This window comes from Vombatus ursinus, unplaced genomic scaffold (genome assembly GCF_900497805.2).
Source record: "Vombatus ursinus unplaced genomic scaffold, bare-nosed wombat genome assembly UNPS02005659.1, whole genome shotgun sequence".
Lineage (NCBI taxonomy): Eukaryota > Metazoa > Chordata > Mammalia > Diprotodontia > Vombatidae > Vombatus > Vombatus ursinus.
In genome coordinates, this window is record NW_020945437.1 from 23,140,063 (window position 1) to 23,154,938 (window position 14,876).

Here is a 14,876-nt window from a genome sequence, read left to right on the forward strand (position 1 = left end):
ATGTTTCAAGTGTGTATTGGATTCTGGTTTCTAATCCATCCTGCTATCTGCTTCTGCTTTATGGGTGAGTTCATCCAATTCATATTCAGAATTAGTTGCTAACTATGTATTTCCTTCTTTTTCTTCTATTTATCTTTCTCTTTTTTTTATCCTGACTTCTCAAAAATCTGTTCAGCTTTTGATCACTGTTTTCCCTAATCTACTGTCCCTCTTAGCCCTCTTCCCTTTCTTTTATCCCCTCCCCCTCCTACTTCCCTATTAGGTGAGATGAATTTCTATACCCAACTGTGTGTGTATATATATATTCTTCCCTCTTGGAACCAGTTCAGATAAGAGTGAGGTTCAAGCACTGTCCACTCTCCCCATTTTCACTTTCACTGTAAAAACTTTTCTTTGCATACCTCTTTTATGTGAGATAATTTTCCCAATTCTTCCTCTCCATTCTCCTTTCTCCTAGTGTATCCCTCTTTGTCATGTTTCCATACTTTTTTTTTTAGATCATCCCAACATACTTGACTCCCACTCAGACCTTCTATGTAGACTCCTTCTAATTGCCCTAATAATGACAAAGTTCTTAGGAGTTACATGTAGGAATGTAAACAGTTTAACTTTGTTAAGCTCCTTATAATTTTTCTTTCACACTTACTTTTTTTTATGCTTCTCTTGAGTCTTGTGTTTGAATGTCAAATTTTCTATTCAGTTCTGGTCTTTTCATCAGAAATGCTTGAAAGTCCTCTGTTTCATCAAATCTTCATTTTTTTTTCTCCTGAAGGATTATGCTTATTTTTGCTGGGTAGGTTATTCTTAGTTGTAATCCTACCTCCTTTGCCTTCCAAAATATCATATCCCAAGCCCTCCATCTCTTTATTGTGGGAGCTGCTAAATCTTGTATGATTCTGACTATGGCTATATAATATTTGAATTATTTCTTTCTGACTGCTTTCATTATTTTCTCCTTGCCCTCAAAGCTCTGGAATTTGGCTGTAACATTCCTGGAATTTTTCATTTTGGGATCGCTTTTATGAGGTGATTGGTGAATTCTTTCTATTTCTATTTCACCCTATTGTTCTATATGATATCTGGGAAGTTTTACTTTATTAATTCTTGATATATGAAGTGAAGGCTTTTTTCTATCATGATTTTTAGATTGTCCAGTAATTCCAAAATTCTCTCTCCTCAGTCTATCTTCTAGCTCAGTTGTTTCCCCAGAAATAGTTCATATTTTCTTCTATTTTTTTCAGTCTTTTGACTTTATTTTTATTGCTTCTTGATGTCTCATGGAGTCATTACCTTCTAATTGACAAATTCTAATTTTTAAATAGTTATTTTCTTCAGTGAGGTTTTGTACTTTTTTTTATCAAGATGTTAATCTCTTTTCATAATTTTCTTGCATTGCTCTCAATTCTTTTCCCAATTTTTCCTCTACTACTCTTATTTGATTAAAAAAATTTTTTTGCTCTTTTTAAACCACTTTATCTAGCTTTTCTATGAATTTTTGTTGGACTTCTGTCCAATCTGTATTTTTCTTTGAGGCTTAGCTTATAGATGTTTTCAAGTTGTTGTCTTCTTCTTTGTCTTGAGCTTCCCTGTCACTATAGAAGATTTTTACAGTCAGGTTCTTTTTTGTTGTTTTCTCATTTTTCCAGCCTATTTCTTATCTTTGAACTTTATGTTTGAGTTGATAATTAAACTATGAAATGGGGCTGGCATGCTTAGTTCTTTGAATACTCAGGAAAGACCGTGCTGGCAGCAGGCAGTCAGGCTACAATCACACTTTAACAAGGCATAGAGGGTATGGGAGCAAACAGCAAGGAAAGTATAGAGAGAAGTGGCAAAAAGAGGTACAGAGGCAGACCCAAGGGTATGGGATGGTGAAGGAAGATAGGCAGCTCTCAGGCTGGGGAGAGGGGAGAGGCACGGAGAGAATCACTCATATACTATGGATTAGAGTTGGGGCACTTGGCAGCATGGACTTGATGGAGATGGAAGAGGGCTCCAAGAAGCAGGAGTTTTATAGGGTTTTGGAGGTGGGGAGCTGGAAGAACAGGCTAGTTCTTGTTCATGCCACCTTGGGCACATTCATTAACATATCCAAATTATCTCAAAGTTGTTGGAAAAATTTTAAAGTTAACATATTTATATCATCTCAAAGTTATCAGTATTATTTGGTGTTCTGAGAATGTCTGGAACTTATCTGAGATTTACATATCTTAAGACCAAAAAGTTCTGATATTAAAGCTTCAGTGACTTCTCCTGATTCAGCATATATTACCAGGATATGATTTTTGATTACTATATAATACAATTTGTAAATTATATTCCTTTGATCTTTGGAACAGTTTGTACATGACTTCCAGGTTCCCCTTTGCAGTCTGATTTCCTGCTATTGTTACTTTATACTGACTACTTATAAACTTACTTTCTATATTGACTAGAGGTGGTGAGGGGTAGTCAGGGGGACCAGAATGAGATGCAATTTTAACATAATGTTAGAGTTAGATTCTGAATGCCTCTGGGGGTGGGGAGGCTGGCTAGCCTGACCTTCTATGGCTAGATCTGGGGTTTTCAATGCTTATAAGGTAGTGTGATTTGGGGAGCATTCTAGTCCCTACCCTCCTGGTCTATACTCTGGTCCTTACCCATGTAGGGCCTCTGCTCCCTTGTGACAGCAGACCATAAGAACTCCTCTCCACCCTGGAAGTGCAACCCAGAACTGGGTAACAGGCGAAGGAGCTTCCAAATGGCACCTGGTTCTGTGCCCAGTGCTAGCATAGGGGTCTCCTATAATCTCTTTCTGAGCTTACTGTCCTTGGATGCTGAGCACTCCAGTGCCACCACTGCTGTTTCTGCTTCCTCCAAGACACATCATGCTCCCAGGCTTCTCCCCCACCTTCCTGGTATCCACGGACTTCTCTGTCCTCCTAAGCTGTTCAAAGCTCAGAAAATGTTTCACTGTGACTTTATCCCACTAAAAATTTGATTTGACACCCTTCTAAAAAGTTGTTCAGAGCATAAGATTAAAAGAGCTGAGCAGAAATGTTCACTTCATTCCACCATCTTGGCTCTGCCTGTCTAAAACTTTTCAATCTGACTACCAGCTGTTTTCCTATTATCTACAAACACGCTCATGTCTCCCCCATTCTCAAAAAAACCTCACTTGATCCTTTCATCCCTGATAACTATCTCACTAGATCTCTTCTGCCCACTGTGACTGAGCGCTCTCCATTTTCTCTCCTCTCAGTCTCTTCTTAACCTCTTGTGATCTGGCTTCCAACCTCATCATTCTACCAAAACTGTTCTCTCTAAAGTTACCAATAGTCTCTTAATTGACAAATCCAATGGCCTTTTCTCATCCTCATTCTCCTTGACCTTTCTGTAGTCTTTGACACTATCACTCTCTCCTCCTTGATACTCTCTTTTCTCTAGGTTTTCAGGACACCACTCCAGGCTGGTCTTCCTCCTCCCTATCTGACTGCTCCTTTTCTGTCTCCTTTGCTGGATTCTCTTCCAGATCACTCTCTTTAACCTTAAAGTCAGAACAAGGTTCTATCATGGGCCCTCTTCTCTTCTCCCTCTATATTACTTCACTTGGTGATCTCATCAGCTGCCATGGATTTAATTACCATCACTATCCTGTTGATTCTCAAATCTACCTATGTGCCCTGACCTTTCTGCTGACCTCCAATCTCACACCTCCAACTGCCTTTCAGACATCTTGAACTAGATACCTGGGAGATATCTTAAACTCAACCTGTCCCAAAGTGAACTCTGTATCTTTCCTCCTAAACCCTCCCCATCTTATTACTGTGGAGGACAACACCATCTCCCAGTGTTCCAGGCTCACAGTTTAGGTGTCATCCTCGATTGCTTGCTATCTTTCACCCCCTACATCCAATCTGCTGTCAAGGCCTGTCAATGTCACCTTTGCAACATCCTGTTTTTCCTCTGATGCTGCTACTGTCACCACTATGGTGCAAGCCCTCATCACCTCACACATGGACTATTGCAATACCCTGCTGGTAGGTCTGTCTGCCTCAAGTCTCTCCGTACTCAAATCTATCCTTCATTCAGCCACCAAAGTGATTTTCGTAAAGTGTAGGTCAGACCATGTCATACACACACACACACACACACACACACACAAACAAACACACACACACACACACACACACACCCCACTACTCAATAAACTCCAGTGGCTCCCTATTGCCTCCATGATCAAATATAAAAATTTTGTTTGGTGTTCAAAGCACTTCATAACCTAGCCCCCCTCCCACCTTCCCAGTCTTCTCACAACTTACACTTTAGCATGTACTCTTTGATCTAATGACACTGGCCTCCTGGCACTTCCATGCACAGGACACTCCATCTCTCAGCTCTGGGCATATTCTCCAGCTGTTTCTCATGTCTGAAATGTTCCCTTCTCCTCATCTCTGCATACTAGCTCTCCTGACTTCCCTTGAGTCCCAATTAAATTCCCATCTTCTATTGGAAACCTTTCCCAATTAATTCCAGTGCTTATCCTGTCTTACTTATTTCCTCTTTACCTTGTATTTAGCCTGTTTGTACATAACTGTTTGCATTTTGTCTCTCTCATTAGATTCTGAGCTCCTTAAAGGCAAGGACTGTCTTTTGCCTTTTTTTGAATCCCCAGCACTTAGTCTGGTGACTGGCATATAATGATCCCTTAATAAATAAATGTTTATTGACTGACTCATGCAGTTCACTTCAACCTTTCTCAACCTGTGTTTCTCCACCTATAAAAGATGGCTAACACCCACATTATCTACCCCAAAGGGTTACTGAGAGGAACAAATTAAATAATAATGATACCACTTATGTAGTGCTTTAAAATTTACAAATCACTTTCCTTGTAGTTAGTTGGTGAGAGATATATGTATAAATAGAGCCCAGATCAACACAGTATAAAGCTGAGCTCTGTACCTTTGTGGGTGCTAGAAGAACTCTTAGCTAGCAACTAGTAGGAAATTTCAGCCAAATTGTCTCAGTGTCTTTAGCAGCTAGAATTCCAATGTCTCAAGCTAAAATGGCAGCAAAAAGCCCTTGTGCCAGAGTGCAAGGATAGGAGGAGGTCTTTACCAGGACCACCAGCAACCTAGCTGGAAAGAGGAACAGAGAGGATCCAACATCACTAAGGCTGATCAATCTCTTCTCTCCTTAAGAGAGGTTCTGGGCTATAATTATATCTATCTGCCACTTCTCAAATATTTCTAGTCTAGTGCAATATTCTCTGATTACTCTCAAGGAGATGAGTAGCCCTTGGCTTCCTCACCAGTTTATCCCCTTCCCACTGAATGTTGGTTATACAAGGGACCATCATAAATAGCAAATAACAAGAAAGCCCATTTATCCAAGCAAAACAGGAAACAGAAACAAGATTAAATGAGCTCTTTAGCCAGGAGTAAGATAATATTCTCTCTCTCAAACAGAGAGAGAGAATGATCTCACCCAGGAAAGGTCCACTCTCAGCAGTCTCTAGGGCTGCAAGCCCTGGAATTCAAGGGATATAATAAGGCCAGCTTTCCCTAAATATCTGTGACTCCAAAGGCTTCAGTCCACCATTCAAAAGTTTACATCTCATTTCTCATGCTCTACCCCTCTTTAAAGTTTCTCTCTCAAAGTTTCTCTCCAACCAACTGAAGTCCTTATAGTATCTTGCTCAGCATTTTCAGAATGAACCAGGAGTCACACTTCCCTCTGAATTTATAGTAAAGAACAACTCCTTTCCCAACCTCATCTGGGTAAGAGTGCTACACATAAATTCACTTATGTTTGTTTTTGCATTAATATCATAAATATCTACACCCAGAGAAACATTACTTTCACTGAAAAACTGTTATGTTCACTGACAGGAACTATTAGTTAATTTTTATATTTTGTATCTTTCAATGAAATAAAATAAAATATCAAAAAAAGAGAAAGAAATCCACCTGGTCGGCTGACTATATCAATCAAATTAACTAAATAATTAATTATTAATGTTATTTATAAGTCTGCCCTATCTCCCAGGGCATATACACAAATTTTTCTAAAATAATGGAGTATGGTCAATAATGTTCTTGAGAGTAAAAAAAAAATGTACTATTAATAAATACAAATCTTAAATTTACAATCAGCTGAATCCTTTCTTAATTTCATCCAACCTCCAACTGACATTCAGATATCTCCAACTGGATGTACAATAGACATCTTAAACTCAATATGTCCAAAACAGAACTCACTGTCTTTCCCCCTAAACCCTCTGTCTATCCAACCTTCCCTATTACTGCAGAAGGTAACAGCATCCTCCCAGTCCATTGGGCTCAAAACCTAGGTGTCATCGTTGACTCTCTCATCCCCCATATTCAATCTGTTGCCAAGGCTATCAATTTTACTTTTGCAACAAGTTTGGTATGTGTCCCATTCTCTCCTCTGACATGACCACTACTCTAGAAAAGACCTTCCACACCTCATGCCTGGATTGTTCCAATAGCCTACTGGTGGGTCTGCCTGCCTTCCTCAAGTCTCCCTCCACTCCAATCCATCCTCCATTCAGACACTAAAGTAATTTTCCAATCATGTCACCCCCTGCTCAATAAATACTGTCTCTAGGAACAAATACAAAGTGTTCTGTTTGGCACTCAAAACCCTTTATAACCTACTCCCCTCTTTTCAGTCTTTTTACAACTTACTCCGTGATAGGCTCTGGTCCAGTGACAATGGGCCCCTGACTATTCCATGAACTAGACCCTTCATCTCATGGCCCCAGGCACCTTCCCTGGCTGTCCCCCATGTCTGGAACGCTCTCCCTCTTCATCTCAACCTTCTGGCTTCCTCTTAAATCCCAACTAAAATCCCACCTTCTTCAGGGCACTTTTACCAACCCCTCCTAATTCCAGTGCTTTCTCTCTATTCATTGTTTCCTATTTATCCTATACCTAGCTCGTTTATATATTGTTTGCTTATGGTCTCCCCCATTAGATTATGAGCTCCCTGAGGGTAGGGAATATTACTTGCCTCTTTTTGTGGCCCTAGCACTTAGTATAGTACCTGGAACATAGTATGCATAATAAATGCTTATTGATTGTTTTCTTCAAACAACTGATATGACTACGAAAGAGAAACAGTTAAACATACATAAAATATCATTTATTTTATCTTCATTGCGTCCTTTTCAGTTTTTGTTTTGTGTAGAGTTATATTATACTTAATATATTAATACAAAGTACCATGTGTATTTTATAATTTCATATAATTACATATTATATTTGTTGTTCAGTCATTTTAGTTGGGTTTGACTCTCTGTCGCCCCATTTGTGATTTTCTTGGGAAAGACACTGGGGCGGTTCACCATTTCCTTCTCCAGTTTATTTTACAGATGAGGAAACCGAGGTAAACAGGGTTAAATGACTTGCCCAGTGTCACACAGCTAGTAAGTGTCTGAGGCAAGATTTGAACTCAGGAAGATGCATCTTCTTCAATTCAGGCCCGGCACTCTGCCACTGAGCCACCTAGCTGCCCCATATATTATATGAGATGTGTTAATATGTAACTTTATAGTTATATATGTGTGTATGGTATATGCTAAAAAATTTTTTACTTATAAGGATGCTTGATCAATAAAGTTTCAAGGGCACTGGTCTAGATGACAATTGTTTAGGTCTGGCACTGTCTCTATGGAAAGCCATGGGCCTCTCTGACCTTCCATAGTTTGCACTGAAAAGGAATAGTGTCTCCCATCTCTTTAACAGGGTAAAACTTCTTTCCAAAGCTGTTCTAAGTCACTGTCATTAGCCAGAGACAGCATCAACATTTTTTTTTAGTATCAGACAACTGAAAAAGCTCATAGTCAAGCTAACAAGAGTGAGAAGCTTGGGGTGGACAGAATAAAACCTTTATTCTTCCCTTCCCCACAAGTGAGGAGATGAAACAGATGGTTCAGACAAACAACAGAGGGCTCCTCTCCAGACAGGGACACCGGAAGAGAAAAGGAAGGTGTCAGGGACCTGGAGTGTGAGGCTTATCAGCCCACCCCACAAGAGGCTGCTTCCACTGGCATTCCTCACAGATCCCACCAGTGTTTGGGAGGGGTGTCACTCCTCAGCCTCTAATCACCATCATGCACAGCAGCAACCCTCGAGAGTCCAGTTAGCCAAGGTGGGTAGATGGGTGCCCTCTGCCAAGGCATACCCTCTAACACTCCACCCAACTTCTCACTTCCATGTGACTCAGGAAGACAGATGCTCTTCCTCCTTCCTCTTCTCAGCCACCTCTCCCACAATGAGAACAACAACAATAATAATAATAGCTAGCATTTATATTGAGCTTTAAGGTTTGCAAGGTGCTTCACAAATATCTCATTTGATCCTTATAATAATCCTGTTAGATGCTCATATTATGCCCCTTTTATGGTTGAGGAAAGGGAGAAAGGGATTAAGTAATCTACCCCAAAGTCAAACATATAGTAAGTGTCTAAGGCTGGATTTGAACTCAAGTCTTCTTGACTCCAGGGCCAACACTCTTATACATAATTTAGCTTCCTCTTTTTCCACATGACCTAAACTTAAAAATTCTGGGAAAGAGTCTGACTTCTGTCTTATCTCCATGATAATGCTCATAAGGCAGAAAATATGCAACGCTTGTGGAAAGATATTTAAAATCTCCTTTTTAGCTTCTCTAAAAATATTAAGAAATTTTATTAAGAAAATTAATAAATAAGAAATTATTTAAAAATGTCTCCAGTCTAACTCCATTTGCAGACTTTTCCCTTGAGGGAAATAAGAACAAAAGCTGAGGCCTTTCTTAGGAAAATGGGATTCAGAATGATAACCAAATTTAACTTTTTTTTTTTTAAGCTAGATTGCTCAGTGGATAGAGCGCTGGGCCAGGAGTCAGGAAGACAGGAGTTCAAATTTGGCATCAGATGCTTATTAGCTGTTTAACCTTTATGCAAGTCACTTAACCACTGTCTGCCTCAGTTTCCCCATCTGTAAAATGGGGATAATAATAGCCCCTACCTCCGAGGATTGTTGTGAGGCTCAAATGAGGTATTTGTAAAGTGCTTAGCACAGTGCCTGACACATAGTAGGCACTAAATAAATGTTTGCTATTATTATTATCGAGATAAGACTTTGCCTTCCCCACCTCTGAAATGACCTTAAGCAAGAACACAGGGAGGGAAGTGCCCTCTTCCACCGAAATAGAGACAACCTCCCCACTGTCTATTCAATTTAGATGCTCCACAGAGATCTCTGGGAAAAGTTCCACTGATTCCACTTCAAGCAGAGTGGCCCAGAAGGAATGGGGTAGTGACCAGGCTGATCAATAATTCTGAATGTTAACCCAGAACTGTATTGTTCCATATTGTTCCATATTCCTCAGGATTCCTATAAATAGTAACAAAACTTTCTTGGGGCAGGAACTCATGTCAGAGAACATGGGGGGCTATATTTGTCTGGACATCTCTCTAAGATAGAAATATCTATTAGATTAATGATAAATTAAACAAAATTGTTTCTGGCAGACTTGAGTCTAAAGAGGCAGAGTACAATATTAGTGTTAATATTTTTTTCTTGGACAACTTTCATGTGAAGAAGTCAATTTCCTTCTCTGGGCCTCAGTTTCCCCCTCTGTAAAATGAGGAACTTCAACTAGATCACCTCTAAAGTCTGCTTCACATCTAACATTCTCTGGGAGGTAGTTCTGGTGCAGCGACACAGGAACGTTGGATTTGGAGACAGGATATCCGAATCTAAATCCCAAGGATCTGGTTTGTACTCTGGTTTTACTATTTACTAACCGTGTGACCCCGGACAAGTCACTTAATCTCTTGAGGTCCCAATCCCCTACTCCATGAAGTAAGGGTATTAGAACAGATTGGAGGTCCTTAACTTGGGTCAATGCAATGGAGAGATTTCAGGGGATCCATGAACTCCATCTTTATTTTTGCTGACCTTTGGTGCCCTTTGTGATCCTATGTATTTTATTTTATGAATTGAAAAATGTTCTTCTGAGAAGAAATCTATACATTTCATTAAGTGGCCAAAAGGCCCCATGACACAAAAAAAGTTAAGAAGCTTTGTTCGAGATAATGGATGGGTCCCATATAGGTCTAAATTCTACTACAATTCAGTAACATATTTAAAGAGGTGGGAGGGACAAAAGGGAGTATCTATTAAGTGACTACTATGTGCCAGGCACTGTGCTATACACTTTACAAATATCTCATTTGAGCCTCACAACAACCCTGGGAGGCAGATGCTATTATTACCCCCACTTTACAGTTGAGGACACTGAGGCAGACAGAAGTTAAGGGTCTTGCTCAGGATCATCTAGCTCGTGGTGAGGCTGAATATGAATTCTGATCTTCCTGGCTCCAAGCCCAGTACTAAATCTGCTGTGTCACCTACCTAAAAGTCCTTTCTAGTTCTGAAAATATGGACTACCAAAAGTAAACTGAAAATCAGATATCTTTAGGGGGTTGAGAACACTAATAGCTAGCTAATAAGCCCTCGAAGGTTTGTAAAGAGCTTTATAAAAATACATTATCTCATTCCATATTCACAACAACCCTGAGAGGTAGGTGTTATTATTATTCTACTTTTACAGATGAGGAAACTGAGTCAGATAGAGATTAAAATGACTTACCCAGGATCACACAGCTAGTAAGAGTCTGAAGCAGCATTTTAATTCAGGTCTTGCTGATTCTAAATCCAATACTCTAATCACTTCATCAACTAGCTACATATAACATCAGACACTTTTGTAAATGTTATTTAGTTTTGTGGAAATTTTTTGCTTTTCTGGGAGGAACTGATAGAGATATACAATGGAAAATACAGGGTTGTGTAAAAACAAGGAAGGGCAGCTGCTGGGGAGTGCCATAGTGCACAAAGCGCTGGGCCTGGAGTTAGGAAGACCTCAGTTCAAAACTGGCCTCAGACACTCACCAGCTGTGTGACCCTGGGCAAGTCACGTAACTGTTTGCCTCAGTTTCCTCATCTGTAAAATGAGCTGGAAAAGGAAAAGACAAACCACTCCAGTACTGTTGCCAAGAAAATCCCAAATGGGGTCATGAAGAGTCAGACACAACTGAAATAACTGAACAACAACAAAACAGGAAATTCCCCGTTCAGGAACAGGTTAGATTAGATGCCATCTGAGGGCCCTTCCTTTCAGTCTTAGGATTCTGTGAAATGCAGGTGATAAGTTTAGGGTGGGGATGGGAAAAGTTGCTATCTCGTTTCACTGAGAAGTCTTGGCAAGTCAGTCTTGTGTCGAAATTCAGAAAGTCTCCCAGCCTCCAGTTTCCCTGGCCTTGTCACACTTCCACACACACCAGTTGTTGATTTTATCTTTGGAGCTCTTGGCTCCGTCAAATGGATAAGGTAGAGGCAGTATAGGCTCTCCCTTCTGACTCTGTGCCCAGTTGGTGACCAAAGAGTCTATGTTTGGAATGGCTCGGTTTCTAAATTCTTACTGTACTGAATGTCAGAGACACTAATAAGTAAAGTGACCATTTGTCCCAGAATGTCAACATTGGAAGGAACCTTAGAAAACAACGTCAAGCTGGGAGGGGCCTTAGAACATTGAATGTCATAGCTGGAAAGAACTTTAGAACACTGAGAACTGGAAATGATCTTACGTAGAAACACATTAGCTCTGGAAGGGGCCTCAGAACATAAAATAGCAGGGTTGGAAAGGACTTTAGGGGATCAGAAGAGGCACCTGAGCCTTGCAGAGAAGGGATTTACTTAAAAGGCCTGAAAGAAACAGTCTTGTGATTCTACATCCAGAGTTTCTTCTTAGTTCACCATAATTTCAGATACCCTAAACCATTCAAAAACCAGAAGAAAATCTCCTTTTTCATTTAATACTCCCTCAAAGTGAAAGGGGAAGGAATCGCCTAAACCTAATGAGAGTGCTGAGACTTTGAGTTATCAATTAATTTCAATCAATTAATTTAATAATTACTCTCAAGGCAACGAAATATCGAATGGTTTTGGAAGGGGGGAAAGTAGACGGGAGGGCTTAGCTAAGTGAAAACCCGAAAATCCTTGCAGTCTAAGCAAGCCCACCCCCTACCCCCCACACAAACATAACATTCTAATACATCCTGATGAATTTGGCCATCATACTTGAAAGTTACATAGGTCTAGGTCAAGATTCCAAGGGGAGACACGAGCATAAGGAGACCCTACCTAAAGTGACTGCTTTTCTCTTGTGGGATTAGGTTTCAGCTATCTTTAAATTAGGTGGTTTAAAAGGCAGTCTAGTAAAGGGTATCCAAAAAGTCTTTGTGCAATTTTAAGCTTTAAAGTTTTAAAACTGCACTAAAGATTTCTGGGACACCTTATATAGTGAAAGGCCTCTGGACTGGTCAAGAGAAGACTTGGGTTCCAGTCTCCCATGATATATACACAATTAGAATACAAAACAGGACACACATAGCAGAATGGAGACTTGGCCTCAGAGCCAGGATGACCTGGGTTGAAGTCTTGCCTTGGATACTGGCTGGGTGTTGAATAAGTAACTTCCTTGCCTTCAATGCTGGGCAGAGGTGCCAACCTGCATTGTTGGAGGGAGCTTACTCATCTGGGAGTTCCCTATATCCATGAAGTCACAGACTTAAATCCTTCATCCAATTACTTAAGTGGATACTTAAGTATCCAATTACTTAAGATTTACTTAAATCACTTAAATCCAATTCACTTACAAGTCAAGATACCACCTTCCCTACGTCATTGGTCCTCTTCAAGAACAAAGGGCAAACAACAACATATGTCAATGAAATCACAGACCCAGTCCATATAAAATAGAAGTTAAATACATGAGAGGCACAAACCAAGCTGATCTGTTTCCTCATCTGTAAAATGAGGTAGTCGGACTAACTTCCTAAGGTCCCTCCCAGAATGGCGCTCAACGTTTTTGTTACATTGTTTCTGCCTGTCCACAGTCACCCTGGAATTTTGGCTGGCTGCCACGTTCCTTCCTTCAACTCAACAGTATCTTCGACTCAACTCAATTCTATTGGACAAGAATGCTTTCAAATGTGAAGTCCTCAGAGCTAGGCCTATAGAAGTGGGGAAATGATGTAATCCTCCCCCAAGGAGTTTATAATCGAACAGAAAGCTATGATATAAAACCAACTAAGTACAATACACTATGGAAGGGTCTAGAAGTGAAGGGCAGGGTCAGAGAAGATGCCCTAGGAGTTTCTGAAGAGGGAGAAATCATTTTCAGCTGTAGGTAATCAGGGAAGGATCCATGGGGTAGGTGGCTCCTAAGTTGGGCTTAAAAGGGAGAAAAGGCTTTTAAAAGGCAGGAGTGAGGAAACAGGAAAGTTGGCATGAACATAGAGGTAGAAAAAGGAAGGATCAAACTAGAGATCAGCTAAATCAAGAGTAGATGAAGGCGTGAAAATAGGGCTAGAAAGTGAAGTTGGAGACAGACTATAAAAGAAGGTTAAGGAGTTTTTACTTTACTCTCTAGGCAACAGGGAGCCACTGAGAGTGTTTGAGAAGAATGACATGGTCAGAGCAGTAGATTATAATAATTATTCTGGTTATGTTCCAATTTTTTCTTGAGATAGAGATACTGTGGCAAAAAATTTCAAAAATGAGTCAGGTAGTCTAGCAAGGCTTAAAGCTTACATCTTTATTACAGCACATTTCAACTTACACAAGAGAAGGCCTAAGGCAAGGCTCCCAGGGACAGAAGCACCCGTGGGCAGGGACAACAGCACCCATGGGCAAGGACAACAGAGGAAAGAAAACAAGAGAGTTCACCGGATCTCAGGCATCACCTTCTTCAGTCCACGGCAGCAGAAGGAAGAACAATCAGCCTCTGTGGAGAGGCTGTCCTTAAGCAAGGCACACCTGGCTTCTTCAATTCTGCCCTTCTTCCTAGTTAATGTGGGAAACTGCTGGGTGTCAGCCAGTTAACGAGCACTTATTAAGTACCTACTGTGTGTCAGGCACTGTGCCAAGTGCTTTACAAATAGTGTCTCATTCGAAACTCACAACCCATGCAAGGTAGGTGCTGTTATTAATCCCATTTCACAGGTGAGGAAGCTGAGGCAAACAGAGATTAAGTCACTTGCCCAGAGTCATACAGCCTGTGCCTGAGGCTGGATTTGAACTAAGGTCTTTCTGACTCCAGGCCCGGCTCTCTACCCATTGAGCCACCTAGCTGTCTCTGAATTAGGTTCCAGTTGAGCTTTCTTGGTTTAAAGGGATATCACAAAAGTCTTAGTTCAATCTCCAGAAAGAGAGAAGAAATGCTGAGCAGAAGCAACTGTTACAACATGGGCTAGACCCAGGACACCTTGGAGGGTTTGGGGGATAACCTAGGCAGCATGTGCAGCATTGACTGGAGGGGAACAGGCCCTGGAGGCAGGGAAAGTCCTTCCTAAGATCACTGACTAGAGTTGGAAGGGACTTTGGAGGTCTTACAGTCTAACCCCTTCATTTTACAAAAGAAAAAACTAAGTCCTCAAGAGAAGAAATGACTTACCCAGGGTCACACAGGCATCAAGACACACACCAGAGGTCAAAGTGGGTCCTTTGAGTCACAAACTCAATACCCTTTGTGCTACACCAAACAGTAATCAGAAAGCTGTTTATAATGGTCAAGGTGGAGGGCACCGAGGGACTGAACCTGCCGGGGACAGTGAAGGAGAGAGGATGGAAGTGAGAAAGATCACAGAAGACGAAGAGGACTTAGAAGTTAATTAAATGTATGGGTTTGGGGGCAGGTTAAGAATCACAAGTAATCCTTAGGTTTCCAAGGCAAGGGACTGGGAGGATGATGAAGACATCAGCAGACCTGAGAGGGGTGAGGAGGGGCAGATGATTAGGGGTCAGAGCGGCATTCAG